Source organism: Petaurus breviceps, unplaced genomic scaffold (assembly GCF_028583685.1).
Source record: "Petaurus breviceps papuanus isolate PSGF00001 unplaced genomic scaffold, PetGlider_PUasm1.0 90825, whole genome shotgun sequence".
In the NCBI taxonomy this organism is placed as follows: Eukaryota; Metazoa; Chordata; class Mammalia; order Diprotodontia; family Petauridae; genus Petaurus; species Petaurus breviceps.
In genome coordinates this window covers 15,526,612-15,536,596 of record NW_027187353.1, presented here as the reverse complement: position 1 = coordinate 15,536,596, position 9,985 = coordinate 15,526,612, and the positions used below count along the sequence as shown (strand labels likewise).

At 40.7% G+C, this 9,985-nt stretch overlaps 1 protein-coding gene and 1 long non-coding RNA gene across 3 annotated transcripts in view; both read right to left on the bottom strand.

Annotated features, from left to right (window-relative positions):
- Nucleotides 1–9,985, bottom strand: part of BMPR1A (bone morphogenetic protein receptor type 1A) — a 121,674-nt gene that overhangs the window by 109,093 nt on the left and 2,596 nt on the right. The gene's annotated exons all lie outside the window — the stretch shown is intronic.
- On the bottom strand, nt 2,992–9,751 carry LOC138148597 (uncharacterized). The gene is made up of 2 exons (XR_011165101.1): nt 8,702–9,751; nt 2,992–8,656 (listed from the first exon to the last, which is right to left on the bottom strand). It is a non-coding gene; the product is annotated as an uncharacterized lncRNA (long non-coding RNA).

Here is a 9,985-nt window from a genome sequence, read left to right as displayed (position 1 = left end):
ACACACACACACACACACACACACACACACACACACACACACACACAAGAAAACCTGTATTACACAAAGAGAAGTACTGGCTTGGATACTGTCAATATGAAATTCATTTCACTTCTCTGATCCTCAATTTCTTCACTTGTAAAATGGACATAATATTCACACTACGTGCTTTATAGGATTCCTATGAAGAAGATTTGGTCAAACTAACCTAATTTCTTAATGAGTTATTATCATTGCCCAAGATCAAAAGGGTAGCAAAGATGTTCAAATGCAAACTTCCGGGGGGGGGGGGTGTTCTCACTCCAAATTCAGTAGTCTTTCCAGCAACCAGGCTGTAACATCATCAGTGTCTTTAAATTTGGAAGTTAGGAAAGAGAAATTCGACCTACTCTGATTCTAGAAGCCAGAAGGAAAAGAAATTAATAGCAGTTACAAGGAAGTGCACCTTAGCACAATGAGAACTGGCTAAAAATAAAAGGGCCTCAACAGAGAGTGAGCTTTCCATCGATGGAGGTCTTCTAGTAAAAGCTAAATGACCACTTGGTGCAGATGGGGGGGTGGGGGGGGGGGAAGGGGAAAACTCTGCTTCATGAAGCTGGTGAACAAGATGACCTTTAAACTAAAGTCCTTCTAAAGGTCTCAAAGGTGAAATGCCTTAAGATCAGTGTGCTTAAAGTCAAATAGTTATCCTTTCATTTAAATGCTGATTTTTTTAAAAGAATTTAATTTTAAATTAAAGGAAGAAAGACAGTGTGGCATAGTGGGCAGAGAGTTGGCCAAGGAGTGAGGGAGACATGAGTTCAAATCATACCTGTGACAAATACTGACTGGCCCTGGGTAAGTGTCCCATGTAATAATGTCCTTTGGTAGAGGGAGTTTCCTCATCAGGAAATTCCTTATATCATGGAAGTCATAGTTCCAGACAAAGACTAAAAATTATCAAATGAAATCATGTATAATAAAGTACTATATAAGCACAAAAAAATTAATTTTGCCTGTTGTATTTGTTCCCTCCTAGATCTAATATCTATGCATCACGAACACCACGTTTCCATCTTGTCCCCAGGTGTAAGCACTCTGCCGAGCACCAGAGGAGACACAAAGCAGCACAGGAAAAAGCTGCTAACAGGCACCCCTACTTCTCCCACTCGTCCGTCTTTCAGTCCCTTGAAATTTGGATTCCGACCTGTTCACTCAAAAGAACTTGTTCTCCCCATAGCTACCAAAACACTCTTATTTGTTCAATGCAATGATCTTTTTACAATCTTCATCCTTCCTGGATGAATGATACTGGACTCCACTGTCCTTTCCAGGTTTTATGACACCACTTTCTCCAGCAGCCTTCTCTCCGGTCTGCTTTGCTGGTTCTTCTTCCACGTCCTTCCCTCTAACTGGGTACACACTCCAAAGGTTTGTCCTGGACCCTTTACCACTCTCATATTACAAAGTGCCTGTTGGACAGATCCCTTTGGCTGCCCCACAGTCATCTCAAAACTCCACAAGTCCAAAAGAGAAACCATTTTTCTCCACAAACGCACACCTTGTCCTCCTCCCCTATTCTACTATCAGACCTCCTTCCAGTCACTCAGTTTCACAGTCAAGAGTCATCCTCAGCTCCTCCCTCTCCTTCAACTTCCTATCAAATTAGTTAAACCAATTTCCCCAGCAAAGCTATTCTTACATCTGTCCCCTTTCCTCCACTCAAATGGCTACCAGCCTACTTCAGGCCCTGATCACTCTCTCTGCTGCACTACTGCAACAACATTCTATTAAGTTTTGCTGCCTTCACTACCTTCTCTCCGCAATCGTCCTCCACACAGAGATCAAACTGGTATCTCTAAAGCACAGATCTGACCACATCACTCCCCTGCTAAAAGAGCTCTAGGGACTTCCTCTAAGAGAATATACAAACCTCTCTGACATTTAAAACCCTTCACAGTCTGGTATCAATCTACTTTTCTAGGTTTATCACATATATTCCTCCTTCATACATTCTATGCAGGAACTGAACTGGTCTAGTTGCTGTCGCTCACATATGATATTCCAAACCCTGCCTTCATGCCTGTGGGACAGGCTGTGCCCCATTCATGCACTCCTTCCTTATCTCCACCTCATAAAACAACTGCTTCCTCAAACCCCAGTTCAAGGCCATCTCCTGCATTCAGTCTTTCCTGGTTTCCCCCTAACCCCACTACCACACAAAATCAACCAACATTTAATAGGTACGTATACTATGTCAAGTACTATACTAGGCACTGGGGATACAAAGACAGTACCTTCCCTCAAGGAGCTTGTATTCTGTCAGGGGATATGTGTAAATAAATAGGCATCTACAAAATATATGCCGAACAAATAAAAGGTAATTGGAGGAATTAGTAAAGCCTTCGTGTAAAAGGTGGTGCTGAAGTTGAATGTGGAAGGAAACGAGATGCTAAGAGCAGAAGCGAGGAGAGAATGTTTTCTAGGTCTAGGGGACAGTCAGTACAAAAGAGACATGAGATGGAGAAGGAACATATCAGACTGGGTAGACCAGAGAATGTAGGAAAGGAAGTAATATATAACAGAGAAGAAAGGGAAGGGAGGGCCAGGTTGTATAGGATTTTAAAAGCCAACTAAAGAAGTTTATATTTGCTCCAAAAGGAAAAAGGAAGCCAGTAGAGTTGACTGAATAGGGGAGTGATCTGGTCAGACCAGTTAACAGTTGTGTAGAGTAGGCTGGAATGAGAAGGTTGAAGCAGGGGGGCCAATGAGGTGGCTACTTCAATAGACCAGGCAAAAGGTGCCAATGGGCTGCAACAGAGTACTGGTCATGTGATGGATATGAGCCGTGCAAGGCAGAGATGACAAGACTTAACAAGTGAGTATACATGTGGAGTGAGGGAAACTTTAGAGTTGGGCATAACACCAAAGGGGGAAGTTTGGGTGACCAGAAGGACAGAGGTGCCCTCAAAATAAGTTCAGGAAGAGAAATGCATTTCAGGAAAAGTAGAATTTCTTTTTTGGACATGTTCAATGGGAGATGAAAGAATGAAAAAGTATTTATTAAGTTCCTATTATGTGCAAATCACCATAAATTGGCTAAGGGACATTCATTTAAAACATCTAATAGGTAGCTCAAGATGCATAACTGGGGCTCAGGCAAGAGAACAAGACTGGATAGATAAGTCTTAGAGTTATCTGCACAAAGATAACAAATCCATGGAAACTGAAGAAATCACCAAATAAAAGAGTGAAAGGAGTTCAGGAGAGAGTCTAAGAGTACACTCAATTAGGGGATCAGAATGTAGATGATGAACCAGCAAAGAATACAAATAATAATAACAACAATAGCTAACACGTATGTTGCAAACTGCAAATCTCATTGGAGAGATGGAAGCTATGATGATCTTCACTGTATAGATAACAGAAACTAAGGCTCAAAGAAGTTCGGTGATTTGCCCAGGGTCACATAGCTAGCAATTGTCTGAGGCAGGATTCAAACTCAGGTCTTCCTGACATCATGTGCAGCATTCTATTCCCTATACCAACTACAAAAGAGAGGTAGAGGAAGCAACAATATAAAAACTCAGAGAAAGGAGAATATTCCGGAGGAGGAGGTGTTCAACGATGTCCCATGCTAAGAATCATGAAAAGGCCATCAGAAGGAGCAATTATGAGAGTGTCAGTTTCAGTGGAGGGAGCAGTTTTTAGTTGAGGGATGTTGGAAGCCAAATTCCAAGGTGTTGAGGAGAGAAGTGAGAAGAGAAGGCATTGATAATAGAAAGATTTTTCTTAAGGTCTGGCAGTGAAAGGAAGGAGGGATATAGGACAGTGGATTTTTTCAGGATGTGGTCAATTTAAGCAACCTTGTAAGCAGAGGGGGAAATCCTACAGACAGGTAGAGATTAAAGAATCCCGAAAGAGGATGCTTGTGAGGACAATCTACTGGAGAAGCCTCAAGCAGATGGGATCTTGGATACTTGTGGACTGCTTGACCTTTACAAAAAGCTTCACCTCCTTACTATAAAATGGCATAAAGGATGAAATGGGGAAAAATGGGGCTTAATCTATTTTTTCAGCAAAATATTAAGTCAAATCCTAAACTGGAAGTATATAAGAAGGGGGGAGGGGTCAAGGGAGGCTTAAAGGGATGTTGGAACATCCTTCTGTGGGATTTCCGATAAAAAATCAATTGTTATTGTTCAGTGGTTTCAGTCACGTCCAACTCTTCGTGACCTTGGTGTTTTCTCAGAAATGATACTGGAGTGGTTTGCCATTTACTTCTCCAGCTCATTTTAAAGATACGGAAACTGAGGCAAACAGGGTTAAGTGACCTGGCCAGGGTCACACAGCTAGTAAAGGGTAACAACAATAACAACAAATCCCTAGTGCCTATTAATGTTTCATTTATAAGACCAAGTTCCTGCCTTCAAAAATATGTAATCCAGCAGGGGAGACAAAACAATTATTTGAACAGTGCAATGAAAATGCAAGGTTAAATGGTAGTATAAGATTAAAGATAAAAGATTATGCACTACACAATTAATTGCCAATAAATGGTAGAGAAAGTAAATGTTATCAATATTTAAGAGGAAGAGAAGAAGATGATCACTTCAGGCTGGACTGATCATGGAAGGCTGAAAGAAACAAACAGGATCTGAGAGGAGACTTGAAGGATACCTGCAAAGGAAGGAGATTTCATGGTCAAACCCAGAGAGGAAGGAGAGGCCAAGAACTGTGGTACCAAGGCATGTTGGTTGGAGCTGAGAGTTCATGTGGGGAAATAATGGAAGATAAGACTAGAAAGGCACACTGGTGTCTGACAGCAAACTGGCCTGGAAAGCCACTTGGATTTTAACCCTGTAACTTCAGTCTCAGGCTCTCTCCAGACACAATACTGAAGTTCTTTTTTTTTTTCTTTTCCTATAGTGGGACCAGACCTGTGTTTTACTGGTGTGGGAAAATCCCAGTGGAAGAAGTTTCTCCAGATTGGTAATGTTCTATACAGTCTTAGATGGTTACCTGGGTACTAAGAAGGTTCCATAAGCAGCCCAAGGTCACATGGTTAGATCCATCTAAGGAAAAGACTGAAACCCAGATTTTCTTGACTCCAATGCCAGTCTCCCATGTATACCATGCTCCCTCATTTTTTTGAGCATGAAAAGAGTTAGGTTCAGATGTAACTAATAATTAAACACTGCATTTTTAAAAATCCTTCAAATACTTTTCTTGTTACTCTTACCAAGAAAACTATCAGGTATCATTTTTCTATTTAAATGTAACTTTTAACAAAAATTTATCAGGACATCAGTGAATTTTTTAAACATCTTTCAATAAATGTAAACTATAAACTTTCAATAAATAACACATTCCCCTTTAACATTTCCTATATGAAGCAATTCAAACAAAGACTAAGAAGGAATCTTTGTTAAATATACATTTCATGCTTTCAAAACTATTGTCTCAAAAAATGAGAAAGAAATTTAATTGAAGCTGAAGAAAATTTCCTATTGATAATTAATAATGTGATGAAATTTCACTTCTATTGCTCCTCAAAAATTAGAATTGTCACATAATGCCCTTATAATCTCCTATATAGAGATTTCTTGGCTTCTCTAACTGAAGAAAGGTCTATGTTAAAAAAAAAAAACTAAAACAAAAGGAAAGTGAATGAAGGTGGTCTTTAGTATTCTCAGTCACTAACACTACTTTGAAATACAAATAGCTGAAAACTGTTTCCTTCATTACTTACAGTACCTGCCAAGACAGGAGATCAAATGTTCCAGGGGAAATGCAAAAACTCAATGACATCACCAGTACTTAAAGCAATACACAATCTGCAGTTTCAGCAGCTCCTGGCTCTACATTAAGTGTTAACATTTTTTTTAAAAATCCTGAACTTGGGTGTAAAAAGTTTACATACTTGGGTTCAAGAACACAATTATTTGAAGACTGTAAAATTGATGTTAACAGAAAACTCTGGTCTACTGGCACAAAGGAGATTCATAAATACAATGACTACTTCCTTCTTAGCAATACTGCTTTAATGTGGTATAATTGTTAAAACTAAATCTAGTTTTTTAAAAAAGATGTTTTGAGGAAGGTGGTGAGAAACAATGATGGAGAATCTACTATTTCAAAATGGTCTTAATATTTCACTGAGAATTAATTGTTGTTACTTTCTTTACCACTGATTTCCTACCAAAACCTCATAAAGAGAAACCATACTCTAAATTCAGAGCAGTCCTAGACATTTAATATTAAACAACTCGCGAGGAAAGGATAAGATTGAGAACTACATGATCAGAACCTAGAACCAAAAGTTTGAGGGTAAAGAAGTAACCAAATGGTAGTAATTGGACAAGTTTCTTTCAGTCCTCAATATATTTTGTACTCCCTTAAACTTCCAAGTTCTTCCTTTTTTGGGGGGGTGGGGTGGGGGTGTTGTGCCGATAATAAATATCAAATAAAATGAGCATTTCCACACTCATAGCAAAGCAGAAAAAGCAGACTGTCCCTGATACTGTGAAGCTTCCCTTGCTTTTCTTTTATAAATATATAATAAATTCAATATTTTAGTGTCAAGGCTGTCCTACTTATCTTTGATGCTTTGGGGTCTCCTGTCTGCTCTCTTCCATGCATTTTAAATGCTTCAATGGTATTCTTTTCTTATTTTGTTTTCTTTTTAGAGCCTACCTTGTCCCATTCTCCCCAACTGGATAGAAAGATAGGGGGGGAGAGAGTGGGAGAAAGGGAGAGGGAGGGAGGGAGAGAGAAAGAGAGAAAGAAAGAGAGAGAGAAACCCCTTGTAACTAATATACAGAGACAAGCAAAAATGTCCACATTTCCACATTGGCTCTGTCTCAAAATACATTTCACATTCTGCATCTTGAGTCCATCAAGACCTCTTTGTCAGGAGGTTAGTAATACATTTCATCATCCGTTGTCTAGAAAAACTATAACTGGTCATCGTACTGATCAGAGTTCTGAGGTCTTTCAAAGCTATTTTTCTTCACAATGTTGTTATAATGAAAATTGTTTTTCCTGATTCTCCTCATTTCATTCTGTATCAATTCATACAAATCTTTCCAGGTTTCTCTGACTGTCCCATTTATAATCTCTTATGGTGAGGTAATGTAATTCCATTACATTAATAACCTGTTCAGCTATTCCTCAACTAACGGACACCCCTCAGGTTCCAGTTCTTTGCCACACCAAAAGGGGCTGCTAGAAATATTTTTGTACCTCTGAGTCCTTTTTCCTCTTTCTTTGTCCTCTTTGTGACAAGGGCCTAGTAGTGGCTTCACTGGGTCAAAGGGTATACACAGTTAAATCAGCCCAGTCTTTTACCTCTATTACCAAAAGAAGGCTGTAACTCAGACCTGAAATGGCTTAACTTAAGCTACTGGCTATTACTGAAAGAAAATGAGGATCCCATTCCCTGAATCTTATTACAGCAACAATAACTCCACTGAAGTCTGCACCAACTGGAAATGGAGTTCAGGCTGTGTTCAGGGTTCAGTGCAACTCAGCTGCCAGCAACTGCCTCCCCTCCTGAAATGGCATACCTTTCCTAGAATAAGTCAACAGCCAGGCTTTCTTAAATGAAAATCTTTCGATGCAAAGGGTATTACCAACTGCCTGGATTATCATCACAAATGGAAATAGTGAAAATTGCAACAAATCATACCTACCCCCAAAACAACAAAGTTCATCAGAAGTCTCATCATAGTGTAAAGCTACGAGCTGCACTCAAATCAACCACAGCAGAATTCATCAAATTTCTTTATGAATATTCAAAAATGCTCTCCTTAAGTATGTTCATTGACTTCATACCTTGAAATGTGTGTTATAAAACTGTATTTCAATATACTAGCCCTGGGATAACAAAGCACAAATTTAAGTCTTAATTTTTCATGCTGTTTTAAAAAATATTGTTTTAAAAGTATCTGAAAAGCCATAAAATTACAAATCCATACAAGTTTTGACAATGTCCAAAAAAAAGTTGAAGGAACAACTGCCATCAGCCTGCATCCCCATCTCCCCCACACAATCAGAAATGTTTTCACTTTGCTTAACTATATACATCCTGAAATTCCACCAATTAAAGATTAATTTGGGTTAACAAACATCCTTTTTCAAATTTGCAAATGCCTCAGGGAGGCAGGGTTAAGTGGCTATACAATCATTCACATGTTAGTGTGACAATTCAATCCAATTGCCTTCCACTAATCAGGAGACATCAACTAGCCAGGAAGAAAGGGAAACTTTTAACTATGGTAACTGGACTTAGGAAAGCTAAAAGATGGTCTTGGCTTCTGGGGCAGAAGCAGCATAAATTAAGCTCCAAAAAGAGACATGAGGTGCCAAGGAGAAATTTTTACCTATTTCAAAGACTTGACAGGCAAATGAGTGGGCCGGGGAAGAGCTGGAAACTCCTCTTCCCTATGTACCACCTGGTTCCCCTCAGACCAAGCAATTAAGTATCTTTTAGACTCTGAGTCCAGGAACCTAAGGATTCCAACACTGGTTAAGAGATCCAGAGACTGCTTTTATGTATCATCTCAATATAAAAATAATTCTATTGGACAATTTTGATTTTAAAAATTTCCAAAAGTTTTCTTTTAACCTTAATTCACAAGGATTCAAAACATCAAAAACAAATGCTTATTATAAGCTTACTATGTCCAAGGTTTAGTCCCTACCCTCAAGAAGCTTACACTTTACTTAATTACAATTTTAAATAACCTGTCCATAAAAAAAAAAAAAACATCATAGGAAGTTATTTTCTCAACACAAATAATTAAAAAGTGAAATTTAAAACCTTCCTGTAAATTTTATGTACTGGAAATATAAAGCTGATCATTGCTGACTGTTATCTAGAAAACGTTCCCTAAAAGTGAAAATATTTCCTGCAACATTTCTTAACCCCTTCGAAAATACAGTAGCAGGTGTAAAAGACTGTTACAAATCATTCTGCTAAGGCAAAAAACGTTCTGAAGCACTTAATATCATCAAATGATGAAAGACAAGACATTATCCAAAACCAGAGTTGAAGCTGGAGCATTGTTTTTTTTTTTTTTTTCATTTCATTGCACAGATAACACAGAAGCTTTTGGTCCCTTTCGTTCTTTACACTCTACACTTTCTTCAGACCTTAGGTGGTGGCTGAGAAGTAACCTGATTGATCATGGTATTCTTACACATCGATTATGAACATGTCTTTCCGTTTTCAATGCAAACTTCTAGAAAACTTCCGTTTTCTTGGGCTCCCACGGAAGATGCACCAGCCAAGTTCTGCCAGCTGCAGAACAGGTGAACACAAAGGGACTGGCCTGCACAGCACCTGGGTTCAAGAATCACGATCCTCCCAATCTCTGCCCCAAGCTTTCCTGTGACTTTGCCCTCGCAGCCTGCTCAGCGGGAGGCTGGCAGCCGAAATAAAGCGTGACTCCAGCAGATGAACCCGGGGCGCCCACGGCCCCGACAAGCAAACTCGGGGACTACCTGGCTGTCCCCAGACTCGGGCCGCCTCTGCTGCACGAGCAATGACGGTCACAGGGGCCCACACGAGGCCGCCCGGGGGGCCAGGGGCTTTAGGGGGAGACCGAGGTCTCCGCGGCGGGGGAAGGGGAGCCTGAGAAGGGAGGCGGGAAGGAGGGAACCAGAGGCTTTGGGAGGAGACCCGGGGCAATGCATCGAGAGGCTAAAATGGGGAGGGGAGGTCCTGCGGAGGTCGGTTTGGGAGATGGACGGGGGGAGGGGTCTGACAAGGAGGGATCGGGGGGGGGGGGGGGGTGGGGGGGGGAGGGGGGGCAATGACGGTCACAGGGGCCCACACGAGGCCGCCCGGGGGGGGGGAGTTAGGGATCAGGCTAAGGACTGGGGGAGCTGGGGGGAGGGGAGCTGATAGAGGGGTCAGCGCGTGGGGCGGAAGCAGGGGGCTGGCAGGGGGCTGAGGGTCATTAGGGCAAAGGCTGGGGACGAAGGGGAGGACTGAGAGGGG